The sequence below is a fragment of the Ceratotherium simum genome, chromosome 8, assembly GCF_057802395.1.
Source record: "Ceratotherium simum simum isolate JZ-2026a chromosome 8, ASM5780239v1, whole genome shotgun sequence".
In the NCBI taxonomy this organism is placed as follows: domain Eukaryota; kingdom Metazoa; phylum Chordata; class Mammalia; order Perissodactyla; family Rhinocerotidae; genus Ceratotherium; species Ceratotherium simum.
This window is the reverse complement of record NC_141907.1, coordinates 69509971-69524166: the sequence shown is the minus strand read 5'-3', so window position 1 is coordinate 69524166 and position 14196 is coordinate 69509971. Positions and strand designations below refer to the sequence as shown.

The 14196-nt window shown below is 38.9% G+C and overlaps 1 protein-coding gene across 11 annotated transcripts in view; it reads left to right on the top strand.

Annotated features, from left to right (window-relative positions):
* Positions 1-14196, top strand: part of WDFY3 (WD repeat and FYVE domain containing 3) — a 256639-nt gene that overhangs the window by 26878 nt on the left and 215565 nt on the right. For 9 of the 11 annotated variants that reach the window (XM_087434532.1, XM_087434530.1, XM_087434533.1 and 6 more), the window contains exon 2: positions 2101-2194. The exons of 1 other annotated variant lie outside the window; for it this stretch is intronic. The gene's annotated coding sequence lies outside the window, so the exon portion shown is untranslated. Of the gene's footprint in view, positions 1-2100; positions 2195-12129; positions 12223-14196 lie in introns of all 11 variants that reach the window. One more of the 11 variants, XM_087434531.1, reaches the window with a different exon arrangement.

Genomic DNA, 14196 nt, shown 5'->3' with positions numbered 1-14196 from the left:
GGAGAAAAAGGGGGGAAAAAAGGGAGGAGGATTGGCAATAGATGTTAGCTCAGGGCTGGTCTTCCTCACAAAAAAAAAGCAAACGAATGATAAACACAAAATATAGGATAGCAGTTACAGGGGACAGAGGGATGAGAGAGGCGGCATGGGATAGGGAGCAGCAAATCAGTGGGACATTACCACTAACTTATATTTCGGTTCTTGAGTTGGGTGGCAGGCACCTGGATGTTCAGTCTTTTATTTTGCTTTGAGTTTATGTTACAAATAGTTGTTGTATGAAACAGTTAATATATTTAAAAACAGCGAAGGCGTATTCTGAAGTCACAATTTGGGAGACATGTCCTCACTTCTGCCTACTCCCTCACTGCCACTTGAATTCCTAACATCACTGCGTATTTCACTAGAGGCCTCTTGTTGTAAAGTCTTCTATCTGAGTAAGCCTGTGTCTGCCATTTGACAAGTAAGTCACTCAGTAACAACTTGTTGGATGAATAACTGAATGAATGGTTTAGGAAAATAATTCAAGATTTTTTTAGAAACCACCTAAGAGGGCCGGCTCCGTGGCTTGGCGGTTAAGTGTGCGCGCTCTGATGCTGGCGGCCGGGGTTCGGATCCCGGGAGCGCCCCGAGGCACCACTTCTCCGTCCAACGCGAGGCCGAGTCCCACGTACAGCAACTAGAAGGATGTGAACCTATGACATACAACTATCTACTGGGGCTTTGGGGGGAAAAAACTGAATAAATAAAATCTTTAAAAAAAAATAAAAAAAAAAAAAGAAACCACCTAAGAAGTGGATTTTTAAAAATACTTTTCCTTCCACTTCTACTGGGGTACTTATAAGAAGTGAGATAGACAGCAAAACTAGGTTATTGTTTCATAGGTTTTTGAATGATAATTAACTGTATATTTGAGGACAATATTATTGATTATGTTTGAACCATTGTAATAATATGATCAAATAATATGATAACTGTGACAGAAACATAGTTGATCAGAAAAGCAGAATGTTGCTAAAGATGAAGCTATTCTTAGGCATAACGTTTTAGAGTTAGAAGGCCCATGGGAATTATTCGAAGCTCCTCATTTTTGAATAAAAGAGCTTTAGGATCAAAGAAGTAATTGACTAAGATCATAGAACTTATTGAGAGCAGAGTTAAGAAAGACCAGAACCTAGATCTCATGATTCATATACCAGTGTTGTCATATGGAAATAAGGAATGGTAAATGAAAGAAACATTTAAATACCCTATATAAGACATGCTAAATAACTTGAGATTCGGGGCCGGCCTGGTGGTGCAGCAGTTAAGTTAAGTTTGCACACTCTGCTGCAGCGGCCCGGGGTTCGCAGGCCCGGGTCCCGGGTGTGCACCGACACACTGCTGGTCAAGCCATGCGTGGCGGTGTCCCATATAAAGTAGAGGAAGATGGGCACGGATGTTAGCCCAGGGCCAGTCTTCCTCAGGAAAAAGAGGAGGATGGGCATCGGATGTTAGCTCAGGGCTGATTTTCCTCACACACACACACACACACACACACACAATATATATATATGAGTAATTTGAGATTGGATTAAAACCATTGAGTGAGGAATCAGTGTTTTCTGATTTTATTTTAGAACAAATCAATTCAGCAAGATACGACATTTGTCTTTAGATGCTTGACAACTACACCTAGAGAAATACCATGATTTTTTTTTTCTTTTTTACTCTAATTTGGTTCTCCAAAAAGAGACATCGTGTTTGCTGTACAAATGGATACTGGAGTGGAACTGGGAAGAATCAGGTTCTGAACCTGGCTCTGCCACTAAAGAGCTGTGTTGTCACTGATTCTTTGCACAACTTTTCCAGGTCTCATTTTCCTCACCAGTAAAATGGAGACGCTGACCCAGGTGGTCTGTAGAGACCAGCTTTAAATGACTCTGTATTCTTCATGGATTTTGAGTCGCAAATTTTATCTATCTTAAAGCGTTGTCATGTGTTCCACTATTAAGCCCTTAGCAACAAATGAGGAGATAAAGAATCTGGAAAATGAATGACTCATGATGCTAAAACATATTCTGAAAATAAACTGGGTTTTCCTTTTTTTTTCTTTCATCACAGGTATAATTCTTCTCCACATCTGCCTCAGGAAGATAGTGCCTGCATCTCCTGTTGTTTCTACGCAGGTTCATGCCAGCCCAGAAGAGAGAGTCAGGTCAGTGTTAGGATTGTTTGGTCTGTTGAACAAGGAGCCAGAGCCTGAATCATGATCGTCTTTGCTGCATTGTTGCGTTGTAGCAAGACCGCTGAACTTTGACTCAAAAGACTGGTTTCACTCCCCTTTTACCACTGATGGCTGGGTAACTCAGGCAGCCCACTTTTCCTGGATGGCTTTTAGTTTTCTGCACCAAAAAAAAGGGTAGATTAGCATAAATTATTTTCAGTTTCAATTCTGGCTTTAAAGAATCATTACTCTTATTGTGGGTACCTACATACAATAAAATCATGTATTTAAAGCGTCATTTTCTGTTTTTTTTTTTTTTCCCCTGGAAAAATCTAGTTATAAGTACAGCCTTTGGAACTCTTTGATCTGCTGTATTGTAGTTACTTTGAGTGACGAGTTTAAATGATATAGTATGTTGTGAGGCACTTGAGAGTACTGTTGCTCCCTAGTTGCCTTAGTTTTAGTATTTTACTTTGCTTTATTGTTGCTGAAAAGTTTATTTTTTACATGAGGTTATTAGTCCTTCAATAATGCTCTTCAGCTTTATTTATTTATTTTTTATTCATTTATTTTTTGCTGAGGAAAATTCACCCTGAGCTAACCTCCGCTGCCAGTCTTTCTCTTTTTTTTTTGTACATGAGCTGCTGTCACAGCTTGGCTAGTGACAGACAAGTGGTGTAGGTCTGTGCCCAGGAACCGAACCTGGGCCATGGAAGTGGAGTGCGCCGAACTTAACCACGAGGCCACCAGGGCTGGCCCTGTTCTTTAGTTTTAGAGAGGATACCTTTTATTTATTTACATATTTTTTAATTAATTTAGTGTAGTTGTTTTTTTTTGGCTGAGGAAGATTGGCCCTGAGCTAAAAATCTGTTGCCAATCTTATTCTTTTTTTGCTTGAGGAAGATTGGCCCTGAGCTAACATCTGTGCCAGTCTTCTTCTATTTTGTATGTCGGTCGCCGCCACAGCATGGCTGATGAGTGATGTAGGTCCGCGCCTGGGATCTGAACCCGCAAACCTTGGCCGCGAAAGCAGAATGCGCTGAACTTAACCACTATGCCACTGTGCTGGCCCCAAGAGGGTACCTTTTTGACCATGTTAGTTCTCTATTGATTGCAGGTGACTCAATTCAAATTAGCTTAAGCAGAAAGGGGAAGTTATCAGCCTTTTGAGTGTGTCCCAAGGGACACCAAGGGATTCAGGGACGGAAATGCAACTGGCTGTAAAGGAGAACCCAGGAGCTAAATGCAGTCAGGTTTCCCTCAGGCTCTCTGTGGAGTGCCTCTCCTGTGCATCTCTCCACTCTCTTTGGGGACTGGCTTTCTTCACGATGCCATTCTTTGTCATGGGAAGCATGGTGCCACCACCTCCCCCACTTTATATCTTGTAATTCAGACTCCCAGAGAAAGTTTAAATCTTAAGTACCCAATCCCAAATTTCCCAGAACAGACTCTGATTCTTCCATCAAGTGCCCCTGGACAAGTTGTGGCTTAGGGCAGGGTTGTTTTAAAACTTTGCAATGGCTGTCTTGCCATTTTTCAAAGCCTGTTCTCTGAAAAGGATCTGACTTATTCCTACTAAAACGCAGATGATTACTCCTTCCCAGTGTATTTGTATTTTAATAAGGATCAAACAGCAAGCTAAAGCTGTATTTCTCAAACTGTAGAAGTTTGAGAAATCTTGTATTCCAGTATATAAAAATGATTAACATAGATGCAAGAGAAGCATTACAAATCAAAAGGCAGCATCTTAGGGTTCAGGGAGTGGAGGGAAATGAGTAACCATGTTTGTGTGGTTAGAGGAAGAGGGCAGATAGGTAATCAAATATATATTTCTAAGGTAGCAGTGTTACAAAGATTGAACATAGAAAGTAAAAGAAAAGCTTTTCTACTTAATTTTTTGCAAAAAAGGTTTGAAGGCAGGAGAAAGGACCATTAGGTTTAGTCCCAGCTCATCTACTAACTATGATTTTGGATAAATTACTTATTCTCTGTGTACCTCAATTTACCAAATCCTGGTCACTTACAAGCTGTGTGACCTTAACTTCTGGACATCAGTTTCTTCAGCTTAAAAATGGAATTGGTGATAGTGGTATCTCATAGGGTTCTTGTAAGAAATTAATATATGTTAAGTGTTCACAACAGCTTCTGGGACATCAGCAGTGGAGGCATAAATTTTTTAAATGAGTGGATTAGATTATATGATTGCAGGAGTCTCAGCTAACTAAAAAAAAAAGTCTGTGGTCTAAGATTTTGTGATATGGACATGAGTCTTTTTTAAGAATAAAGACTTGGAAACTTTGCCATTTACTTGAGTCCTGCACTGAGGCTAACTTTGGTACTGCTGACAAAAGTTATTTTGAATTAAGTATGTGCATTAGTTCTCTATTGCTACATGTATTAATTTGTTAGGGCTGCCATAACAAATTACCACAACCTGGTGGCTTAAACAACAGAAATTTATTGTCTCATAGTCTGGAGGCTGGATGTCTGAGATCAAGGTGTCAGCAGGACTGCTTCCTTCTGAGCGTTGGGAGGGAAGGGTCTGTTCCAAGCCTCTTTCCTTGGCCTGTGATGGCCATCTTTTCTCTGTGTCTCTTCACCTCGTCATCCCTCTGTGTGTGTCTGTCTCTGTGTCTAAATTTCCCCTTTTTATAAGGATACCAGTCCTACTGGATTAGGGCCATCCTGATGACCTCAGTTTAATTTGACGACCTCTGTAAAGATCCTGTCTCCAAATAAGGTCACATTCTGAGGTATTGGGGATTAGGACTATTGCAATGTATAAATTTTGAGGGGAACACAATTCATTCCTTAGCACTACTTAACAAATCACCCAAAACTTAGTAACTTAAGACAACAAATGGGGGCCGGCTCCGTGGCGTAGTGGTTAAGTGCACGTGCTCCACTGCTGGTGGCCCGGGTTCGGATCCCCGGCGCTTACCGATGCACCACTTGTCAGGCCATGCTGTGGCGGCGTCCTATATAAAGTGGAGGAAGATGGGCACGGATGTTAGCTCAGGGCCAGTCTTCCTCGGCAAAAAGAGGAGGATTGGCATGGATCTTAGCTCAGGGCTGATCTTTGTCACAAAAAAAAAAGACAACAAATGTTATCTCAATTTTTATTGATCAAGAATCTGTGTGCAGGGCCGGCCCCATGGCTTAGCGGTTAAGTGCACGCGTTCCTCTGCTGGTGGCCTGGGTTTGGATCCCGGGCGTGTACCGACTCACTGCTTCTCCGGCCATGCTCAGGCCGCGTCCCACATACAGCAACTGGAAGGATGTGCAACTATGGCATACAACTATCTACTGGGGCTTTGGGGGGAAAAATAAATAAATAAATAAAATTTAAAAAAAAAAAAAAAAAAGAATCTGAGTGCAACGTAGCTGGGTCCTCTGGCTCAGGATCTCTCACAAAGCTGCATTCAACATGTCCACCAGGGCCTCAGTCTCATCTGAAAGACCTCGGGGACAATCTGCCTCCAGTTCACTCACATGGTTAGCAGCATTTAGTTCCTCATTGTTGGGCCCAAGACCCCACTTCTTCATGTTGGCTCTTTGCCAGTAGCCTACCTTATTTTCTTGCCATGTGAGCCTTTTGTGTTTGTAATATAATCTTGGTAGTGGCATCCTGTCACATTTTCCCTATTCTGTTCATTAGGAGTGAGTCACTAAGTCTGGCCCACATCAAGGAGAGAGGATTACACAAGGGTGTGTATACCAGGACATGAGGTCATTGGAAGCCGTCTTTGAAGCTCCCTACAATAGTACAGTCATGCGTCCCTTATTGATGGGGAGATGTTTAGAGAAATGGGTCGTTAGGTGATTTCTTTGTGGTGCAGACATCATAAAGCGTACTTACACAAACCTAGATGGTGTAGCCTACTACACACCTAGGCTGTATGGTATGGGACTACCATCATATGTGTAGTCCATCATTGACGGAAACATTATGCGGCACATGACTGTATATAAGAATGAAAGGAAGAAGAAATTATGTTAAGTGGAAAAATACATAAATTGTTGAATATTATTCAGAAAACTTCAGTCTTAAACTTTACACAGAAGTTTATCACTCTTGTGCCATATAGCTTTGTAATCAGAAAGCACCCTTACAGAAAAAGGAGAAATGTAACTTTTAGCTCCATTTCCTTTTTTTTTTAAAGCAAAACAGAGTTTATTTTGTTTACTTTCATTAAATCAGTTGTTTTTTGGTCCTTTGTAGAATTCAAGTCATACCTGACTTTTCAACTCAACTTTGCTGAATTGTTAACCTGTATTTCTCATAAAATATCTGAAGGCCTGAAGGCCTAACCTCGTTTCCCTAAAAAAATTTAAGAGTAAGAGGTCTTAGGTTATTAAGACTACTTTAATTTTATCAGCTTTTCTATGGTCACTTTCTACAACTAAGTTATAAAGCGTTAGAAATTATCAGACATTTGTGAGGTTATTTAATACACCAACTTGGCTAAGGGAAATGCCCAAGTACAGTTACTTGTATAGAATGTAGTGACACAATCATACATACTGTATCTACCAGTTAGCAATTCTCAATATTTACACTGATGGAGAAATACTTGGAAAGCATTATTATGGGTTCATTTCTGTAATCTGTGTGTTGGAAGGCAGTATAGTTGTGTTTCTGGAATCAAGATTTGATCTACTTGGCATTATCTGTATGAGTTAGTTATTCTTAGGTAGGGGTGTGTGTGTGTAGCACATGGAGTAACATTTCTTCAGTAAATTTAGTCTAAGTAAATCTCAAATTCATTGAGAAAATATTGTTTTAAACAACTTCATTAGAATAGATTGAGCATATACTTCTAAAGCATCTGATTACATGACTGAATTTTATAAAGGATTGTTTAACTATAATTATTTGTGAATTACTGTAAATGTAGATCATACATTTTAGTAGACAGTGAAGACTTCATTGTTAGAAATGGTGAGATTTATTTTTAACTCTCACTAGGTTTGGAAGTTTAACTCATTTTGTACTGTATAGAAGTTAAATGAGTATGAATTCAGTAGGATTTCTATGTGATGTCCTTTTTACTTGTTAGTAGTTTAACAAAAACCATACAGAATTTTAAAATTAAGATTTTCTTTTGATACACACAGAGTGGATTGGGAAATGCATTCTTATATTTGAACAAATGGTCATGTTTTTTTCTTAGAAAGAAAGCTCTGTTACATTGATTATGGCAAAGAGGAAGTTTTCAACTTAAGCTCTTTGGGTGGTGTTTTACCGGGAAATTGAACTGAGAATTTTGTTTATAATTTGCCTTCTTTTTATTATAGAAACTTCTGGGAATAGATAAATTTTTGACTAGATTTTGGGCAGTAGTATCTATGAGGAAAATAGTGTTGTTATGTTTTATGATTTAGAAAAAATTACCCAGAAATGAAAGTCTGTGTAGAATGTATTCTTTCTGGAAGCATATAATTGAGAGAGTTTAAAAAATTCAAGGAAGAGAACTCATACAATATAAAAAGGGCAGATATACTTAGTGTGAAGCTTAAATTGCAAAGTTTAAAAAGTTTTTATAATCAGAAAAATAAGTTGAAAAGTAAAATAGTATTACTAGAGTATTGGGGTTTTAAAATTTAATTCGATCTTTCTTTATTTCAAGAAATGATATTTAAAAATAGAAATCATTTGGGGCCTGCCCTGTGGTGTAGTGGTTAAGTTGGTGCGCTCCGCTTTGGTGGCCCGGGGTTCACAGGTTCGGATCTTGGGCACAGACCGACGCACTGCTTGTCAAGCCATGCTGTGGTGGCATCCCATATAAAGTACAGGAGGATGGGCATGGATGTTAGCCCAAGGCCAATCTTCCTCAACAAAAAGAGGAGGCTTGGCAATGGATGTTAGCTCAGGGCTAATCTTCCTCACACACACACACACAGAAATCATTTTAATCACATTTTATCCCTGTTGTGAAACATTTTTTTTCCTTTTTTTCCCTTAGACTTTTGGTTTATTGACTAGAGCTTGAGGTTTCTATGACTACATCATGAGTTGATTTTGACCCCGAGTATGCCTCATTTGGCTCTTGTTTTGAGGATAAATTATGCATCAGTTTTTATTAACAATATGATAAAAAAAATTGTGTAATGTATTAAAAGCAGATATAAGAGTGAAAAACTGCAGTGTAATATGTATTTTGGTTAAAGCCCCAAACTTAGTCATATTTTCTGGTTTAAATCATGGCATCTTGGCTTACAGCTATTTGCCCTAGCACAAATTTCTTAATTTCTCTTCCTATTTCCTGATCTGTAACATGGGTTTATTAATAGTATTTGTAGAAGTACCATAAGGGCTAAATGAGATCATGCTTGTAAAGTGCTTAATACTATACCTGGCACATAGTAACTAAAAGCTAAATTTATGTTAGCTGTCATTTGTTGTTACAAGCTTCACTCCTAAGTCATTTTTACTCGTGAATTTTTGAAGGTTAGAATATAAACAAAATGATGTCCTGCTAATGGTAATAGATAACCCTTAGTGTTTAGTTGATTTATTACACATTTTATTGTGTGTGAGGAAGATCAGCCTTGAGCTAACACCTGTTGCCAATCCTCCTCTTTTTTGCGGGGGAAGATTGGCCCTGGGCTAACATCTGTGCCCATCTTCCTTTACTTTATATGTGGGACACCTGCCACAGTGTGGCTTGGTGAGTGGTGTGTAGGTCCACGCCCAGGATCCGAACCTGCAAACCCTGGGCCACCGAAGTGGAGCGCATGAACTTAACCACTACGCCACTGAGCTGGCCCGTGATTTATTACACATTTTATTAGCATATTGACTTTATTTTTGAAAAGTAGAATGGAGTTTGCATAAAAGGATATGAGTTTAGAGCCATCAGTTAAATTACTGACTTAGAAAGGAGGGAAAAAAACAGAAAGGAGGAAATACGTGTGCTGTTTTTGCTGTAGGTCTGAGGAGATATTTTGTGGTCACTAAATAAATATTTTTTTAAATTGGGAACATTAGAATCTCAACTTTTCATTTTTGTTTTCTTTTTGAACTTTAACCGCTAGCCGCTGTTTTCTGTTTTTGGTTTCTTTTGACCTGGGGGAAGGGCGTGGGAGAAGGGATGCTGTTCTCTTCGGGGTTGTAGAGGATGTGTCACGTGGTCCTATGTTACCCGTGGTAGGAGTGCCTCCTGCACCTTAGCTTTATGAGGACCTCCACTAAAAGGCACCTTTCAGTGTATTCATCTGGTTGTGAGATGACTGAGGCCACTTAGTAGCATCCTAAGAAAGCTAAACTTCTTTAGAAAAAAGATCTGTGCCTAAGTTGAGGGAGAGAGGGGATTTAGGAGCAAATCTCCTGCTCATGGACATTCTGCTTCTCATTTGGTCAGGCATCAGCTTGCCCTTTGCTTGAGCATATTTTTTTGTGCTTTATGTGAATGGAAACGAAGAAAGCCACTGCCATCCTTAAAAGTCTGTCATTTAAAGGTGTTATAACAACGTAAATGATATAGGAATGATATAAAATCCTGAAATATAAGCTCTCAAACAGTTTTATTATCTTTTTTGTGTGTAGTGGAGGAGGAACCTCAAAAAGCCTAGCCTAGCATCTTTTTTTTTGCTGAGGAAGATTCGCCCTGAGCTAACGTCTGTGCCAGTCTTCCTCTATTTTGTGTGTGGGACGCCACCACAGCATGGCTGCTGTCAAGTGGTGTAGGTGTGCTTCCGGGAACCAAACCCCGGCTGCCGAAGCATAGCTTGCTGCCCCTGGTCACTAGGCCATGGGGCCAGCCCCTAGAATTGTATTTTGAAAGTAAAGATTCAGTATTTTTTGACTGAATGAAGGATTGTTGTGAATATGTCTATATGCTGAAATAGAATGTGAGTTCAAGAATTATTTTATTTCAAAACATTTAGGGAAGGAAATACAAGTCCTTTTTAATTTTTGTTTGCTTTTTTAATTTTGTGTTTTCTTATGAAAACTAGGATATTTTGGTTATTTAGGATGTTTCCCCTCCAAATAGCTGAAATTACTTGTAATGATTTGCTTTCTCTCCCTTTCCACCTCCCTTTCTTTGCTTCCTTGTTTCCTTCTAGGCAACTTTTGACCTTTCAGTTTGATTCTTTTTTTTTTTTTTTTTAAAGATTTTATTTATTTTATTTTTTCCCCCCAAAGCCCCAGTAGATAGTTGTATGTCATAGCTGCACATCCTTCTAGTTGCTGTATGTGGGACTCGGCCTCAGGATGGACGGAGAAGTGGTGCCTCGATGCGCACCTGGGATCCGAACCCGGGCCACCAGCATTGCAGCGCGCGCACTTAACCACCAAGCCACAGGGCCGGCCCAGTTTGATTCTTTATGTTTAGTCTTACTGCATGTTTTGTAGGAAGCAAATCGTGTATCGTGTTCATGACTCAAGAATTGTTTTTCTCCTTACAGTATCTGTAGCTCTTTCCTATCTGTAAAATTGCCTACTCGAAAAAATGTTTCAAAAGCCCCATAGGAATGAATTTTTGTAGTTACCTCTGAACCAATCATGGTTCAAAATTCAAAGTTTTTGAGATCAGAGTTAAAATTTGGTTTGTTTGTAAAAATCTTTTATAATTTTTAACAAATCTTAAAGATTTTTGCCTTCCTCCAGCATCAGTAGATTATCCTGATGCTTTGCTGTATCTAAGTGGGCGTTGAGGAATAAGGGCTTCCTTTTGTGGTCAGAGGTTTTTGAAAGAAAGCTTTTACAAAATTTTATCAAAAGGCAAGCTGTCTCTCATGAAAGAACCTCTCTTAGTTTATGGTTGCAGAGCCCCTGCTATAGAGATTATAGTTTTTTTTTTTATGTGGGCTTATGTTTATCTCCCTTGTTTTTTGGATCATACATTGTTATGTTTTTCTTTTCTTGTGCCTGTTAAAGAATAATCCTGTTTAAGAAATTCAGTTTTATAATGTCACAGATACATGCTGTCTACTCCCTTCCTCTGAATAGTGGTTAATGATAATAGAAATATTATTATTATTATTATTATTATTTTTTTTGAGTAAGTGATGCATTCACGTGCTTTATTTTTATTTATTTATTTATTTTTTGTGAGGAAGACCAGCCCTGAGCTAACATCTGATACCAATCCTCCTCTTTTTTGCTGAGGAAGACTGGCCCTGGGCTAACATCCGTGTCCATCTTCCTCCACTTTATATGGGACACCGCCACAGCATCGCTTAACAAGTAGTGCGTCGGTGTGCGCCCGGGATCCGAACCAGCAAACCTCCGGCCGCCGCAGCAGAGCACGCACACTTTCCACTTGTGCCACCTGGCTGGCCCCAGAAATATTATTAATAGCAATGAACATTTACTGTTTGCTAGTTTTTGCATTTATTACATCATTAATTCTTCATAACAACCCTGTGAGATTGATTCTATTACTTTACTGATTTTGTGGTGTTAGGAACAGGCCCGAGAAACAACTTGCCCAAGGTCACAGGATCAGGAAATGGCAGAGCCGGGATGCAGACCCAGGAGTCTGGCTCCAGGGCTCAGACATTTACCTGCTCTGCTATCCTACCTCTCTTATACATGAAGAAAGACATCAGTTATTTCTTTTCCCTAAAAGAATGTGAAGCATTCTTACTATATTTGAATTTATATTTGAAGATAATAGCCTGTGAATGTTCATTATATTAAACATGGGCTTCAAATATTTTATTCTATTGCTGAGAAAAGTAAGAAAATACAAACTAATAAAAAAATGTTTGGAGCAGAAGGATTTGTTCTGTCTTCTCAGGTGACCCTGTGTAAGATTAATATTCTAATTTGGGGAAGAATCTATTGATTTGTAAGTAATTGAATTCCAAGCTTGCTTTGTCCTAATCATATATTTGATGTATGCTAATTTAACTCATTTGTTTCCTTTGGAAGTTCGATACCTACAAAGATGTCCATATTTGCCTTTTTTTTTTAGAAAATTATTTTGAGAACAATTATCCAGGGACCAAATACTATAGAACTCAAGTAAGGAAGTACAGCCAGGCTTCTGAGGAACTGAATGTTTTAGGTACTTATTCTCCTTTTCTTTTCCTGGAGTTGCTTGTACTCTTGTTTTTGTTTCTCCCTGCCAAGTGATTTTCTCTGCTTTCTTATCAGTGTACAATGGGTGTAAGTTCAGCTAGCCCTTGACCACCATGGCTAGTTATCTTGGTTATCATATTCTAAATTCTGACTTGCTAGGAAAGAGAATACATAGGCCATTAAAAAATTTAAACAGTGTTCTCTTTGACTTACATTCCAGCAAAAAATGTGGTGGCGTTAGCCATCCTTTTTCCTTTTTCCTTAGATTCATTATACTCCTCCTTTCTGCATGATTTGCCTAAGAGCTGGGCCTCTGAGAGTGTTTGGGCCTTCTGAGAATAAAAAGGTATCTATCACAGAATTAACAGAAAGGAGAAGGACATCTATGAGAATGTATTTGCCTACACTCAAAAGTAAGGTGTATGCAAATAATTCGCAGATTTTATGAAAATATACTTTGCTCTTTTACCATTTGTTTACCTTGTTCTAAAGTAGACTGGAGACTACATCGTTTAAGGAAAGATTTGTGCAGTACAGCCACAAATTTTCATCTTCGGTAACATGGGGAAATTATATGGTTTTATGTTTAAAGTATTGGTGATGTAAAATACCTTTGTTTATAGAGGAAAAAGAAAGAGTCATAATTTTGTATATCCTCGTTACTCACAGCCTGGTTAGGGTGGTAACCCATTCCAAGATTTAGCAGTTAGCACTTTGTAGACCAATGGGAAGTTTCTTATTTCTACTCTATCAAAAATAGTAGAAATCTAAAAATAAGTGGAGACTGCACAGTGGTTTTATCTCCCTCCTTTTAAACAAAACTTTGCATTTTGAAAATTTCAAACATATGGAAAGGTTTAATGAACAATACAGTGCAGAACCAAATACCTTCAACTTTGATTCAACAATTACTAGCATTTTGCTACATACATTCTTATTGGGTTTGCGTACATTCCAGGGAGGAGATGTGGCAGTCTAGTCCATATCCAGATTCTCCAGTTGTCCCCAAGTTTTCTTTTATAGCTTTTTTCTAATAACTATCTAGTTAAGGTCCACTCGTTACATCTGCTTATGTCTCTTTATTCTTTTAAAATCTAGATTAGTTTCCCTTATCTTTTTTCTCTCTCTGTTTCTTTCTCCCTTTTTTTTTTTTAATGATACTGACTATATGAAGAGAGTCCAGAACAATTTTCTTGTAAAAATCCACATACTGCATTTGCTTCTTCCTGGTGTCTGCCCAGTGAAGTTGGAAAATATTCCTGTCAGAGGAGCAAGAAGCCACATGAGATACGTAAGAGAAATTTCCAGGGGAATTGAATAGTGGCTGGAAGTAATTATTACTGGGTTGAGGTTAACAAATGAGAATAATTAAGAAAAGTTTCTTTCACGTTAATGGAGCAGAAGTTGGGAAAAGAAAGAGGTTAAAGAGAATGTGTATGACACTGAGGGATGGTATCAGGTGAGTTACTTGATAAAGAGGAGGAGAGGGTTGAGGAGTGACAGTGCCCAGCACCTAGAGGCTTTAGATGTTCATTCTGCGTGGGCTGAGAGGTTGAACAAGTGAAGAAGTCTTTACATTTTCTGCACTGACTATCGGGAAGCACAGCGGGCCCAGGTCGGCTTAGCTGCTATTGGAAAAGCAAAGGAGGTTGTGTGATTAGACCTTTTGTATGTTATGAGGTTTTCTGTGGAAGTACTGGTGTCATATTAATGTACTGTACTGCTTCTTGCAAATTTTCAGGGGAAAATTTGGAGCCATGATTTTATACTTGGGCTGTAACTGTATGTATTAGAATGATTGTGTAGATGCTACAGTGGGAAGAGTTTCAGAATCAGAAGATCTTAGGTTGAAATCCTGTTTTACCACATGCTAGCTAAGCAGCTTTGTTTGACTGCCGCAGCCTCTGACTGTTTCCTCCTTTGTGATGATGCAGCAGCGTGGTGTGAGGGAAAGAACAGA